Source organism: Nomascus leucogenys, chromosome 17 (assembly GCF_006542625.1).
Source record: "Nomascus leucogenys isolate Asia chromosome 17, Asia_NLE_v1, whole genome shotgun sequence".
Taxonomy (NCBI): domain Eukaryota; kingdom Metazoa; phylum Chordata; class Mammalia; order Primates; family Hylobatidae; genus Nomascus; species Nomascus leucogenys.
The window spans coordinates 80,923,766-80,926,722 of NC_044397.1; the positions used below are offsets into that span (position 1 = coordinate 80,923,766).

The following is a 2,957-nucleotide window of genomic DNA, read 5'->3' on the forward strand; positions in this document are numbered from 1 at the left end:
TTCTGGTAAGTTGGATTTGAAGAAGGTTCAGGCTCTGATATGAGGATGTATCATTTCAATTTTAAAGACTGGTGTGGAGAGTGTGGACTGGATGTCCTTCAAGACCCACTGAAAGGCACTTCTAGACTCCTAGGACTCCAGACACCATCACTTTCCCAATCTCACTTGCTGATAGAATTCAGATGTGATTTAGATCAGATCCAGCTGCTTGGGACTTTGATTCAAAATTGAATTATAACACTAATGAAATGTCCCATTTTCTCCATGTATACTATTAAGCATTTAAAAAAAGTCTTTAACAACTCTGAGTTACAAAGGGCGTAAGTTATATAAGGAGAGAAACAGGCTGTGGGCATCCTCTTCCTAGCCCAAACTGAAGCACAGGCAGTGTGGCCTGGAGCAAGTGGCCCTGGTGGAAGGTTCCAAATTCTGCAACTTCCTGACTGAGGCAGGAGCGGCAGTGTTCCTGGCAGCCTGGTTCTCTGGTGAGGTTTCTGGAGTTGTTTCTGGAAGCTCAACCTAGAGCCTGCGTCTTTGCCACCCACTCCTACAGACTCTACCCTTTAATAAGTCTCTTTCTGCTTCAAGTAACTAGAATAGATTCTGAGGCCTGAAACTAAGATCTCCGAGCAACAGCAGGGCCATGGGAGAAACACTGTTAGATTGGTTCTCCTGAGTCTCAGAGATGGAAAACACAGGCCTCTATAAGGCATTACCCCTCATCCAACTGCTTTCAGGGGCCCATTTTAACTGCTGGAGTGAGGAAAATGGTCCTGTGGAGATCTAGGGCATGATTCTGAGAGATTTGTGCTGTTGGAAGGACAGCTGGCATCTGGAAGCATGAAGGAGCATGCAGAGTCCAAGAACTCCCACTAAATCTTCCTTCTCCAAGGCTGCTCACTTCACAGCAAGAGTGTCACGACAGTTAGGATGGCTTGGCTGCAGGTAATAGAAAACTCTCTCCCCAAATAAGAAGCCCAAAGATAGGGCATCTCTAATATAAGTTAATTCAGCTGTTCAATTATGTCATCAAGGCAGAGGTTCTCTCCAGCGTTCTGCTCTGTCATCAAGACATGATGGCTTTGACTTGGAGATTAGCTCCCTGAGGGGTTGTTAAATGTTTGTCCCCAGCTTTGGTTTCATTCAGATACACCAACATCCGTTTGAAGAAAGGTTTGCATTTTTTATTGATATATAATAGTTTTACATACTTAGGGGGTACGGGTGATATTCTGATACCTGTATATGATGAACAGTGGTAAAATCTGAGTACTTCAGATATCCAACACCTCAAATATGTATCTTTTCCCTGTGTTGGAAACATTACAAAGCTTCTCCTCTAACCATTTTGATGTATACAATAAATTATTAACTATAGTTTCCCTCCCTACTACTGAATACTAGAACTAACTCCTTCTAACTGTATTTTTGTACCAAAATGTGCGTTTTTCTGTGTGATTTTTCTTTCTTTCTTTTTTTTTTTTTTAACAAATGCTAGAACTTTGTGTGGATGCTCTTAGCGCCTGCTTCCTCCTGCCTTCCTGGTTTTGAGCTTCTGCCTAACCCATTCTCTAACAAGGGGAATGGGAGCTCAGGAGTTGAATTCAATCAGTCAGAATTTACCATGGATTGCGAGATGGATTTGCTTCTCTCTGAGAGTAAACCCAAATAAAAAAATTTGCTGTGACAGCAAAGAAGAATGGGAGGATGGCTGTTAGGCAACCAACAGGGTCACTTCCCAGGGTGTAGTTTGTGTGGGGTTTGTTTTGTGTTTTGAACTTAATATTTTTTCCTTTGTTTAGTGAAAAAGTAGCATGCTCATAAATAGAAACAAAGTAACCAGTACAAAAGGCTTACAGTAAAAAAAAAAAAAAAAAAAAGACTCTCTACCCATCCTTATGCCATAACTTACACAAAAATTATGAAATGTCATTAAGAGAAAAATTTTAAATTCTAAGCAAATGAAAGAGAAAATTTTAAGATTCTAAGCAAAGGAAGGGAAATAACATATTTATGGATTGAAAGTACTGATACTGAAAAGATTCTACCCAAATTGATTATAGATTCAATACAATCCCAGTTAAGACCCAGCAAAGTTTTTCTAAGAAGTCAACAATTTGTTTCTCGCATTTGTGTGAAAATGCAAAAGGCATAATATCCAAGCTAACCTTAAGAAGAAAAAAACTGGAGACTATACATATAGGACATTGTGGCTTATTATAAAGTTCCAGTCATTAAGACAGTGTAGAGGTGATACTAGGAAATATAAAAACTTATCCATTCATATCCAATGACTCAATTATGACTTAGTTTCTGTGTAGAGGGGGGAAGAATGGTCTTTTAAAATAAATGGTACTGATTCAATTGGATATCTATATAGAAGGTGTAGGTAGTATTTTTCTCCATTTGCTTAGAACTTTTAAACTTTATTTTAACCATATTTTATATTTTTTGTACATACCTTTTTCCAGATTAATGAAACTATTTTCTATTTCTAATTTGCTAAGACATTTTATCACAAATAGATTTTGAGATCCTTTTGTAGTTCGTAAGTGTGATGATTGGGTTTTTTCACGCTCATGTGTGAGATATGCCTTCCTTAAAGTTTGTTACACCATCAGCACATTACCCATCTGACAATTAAAAAAATAGATTTTAACTCTCATCAAATACTTTTTTGCATCTATTGACATAATCATGTGATTTTTCTATTTCACTTTGTTAATGTGTCTGATTATGTTGATTCGTTCTCAAATTTTAACACTCTCGCATTCCTGGAATAAAAGTCACTTAGTCATGATGTAGTAAGCATTTTATATATCACTGGGTTTAATTTACTGTTTTTACAAAAATTCTTATATATATTTCATGAGAGAGCTTGGCAAGTAATTTCGTTTTGAGTAATGATCTTTTCAGAATTTAATATCAAAGTTTTGCTGGCATCATAAAATATGTTG

At 37.1% G+C, this 2,957-nt stretch overlaps 1 non-coding gene across 1 annotated transcript; it reads left to right on the forward strand.

The window, feature by feature from the left end:
• The first annotated feature begins 2,533 nt into the window (after positions 1-2,533).
• On the forward strand, positions 2,534-2,639 carry LOC115831070. Its single transcript, XR_004026617.1, has one exon. It is a non-coding gene; the product is annotated as a small nucleolar RNA U13 (small nucleolar RNA).
• Positions 2,640-2,957: the final 318 nt, after the last annotated feature.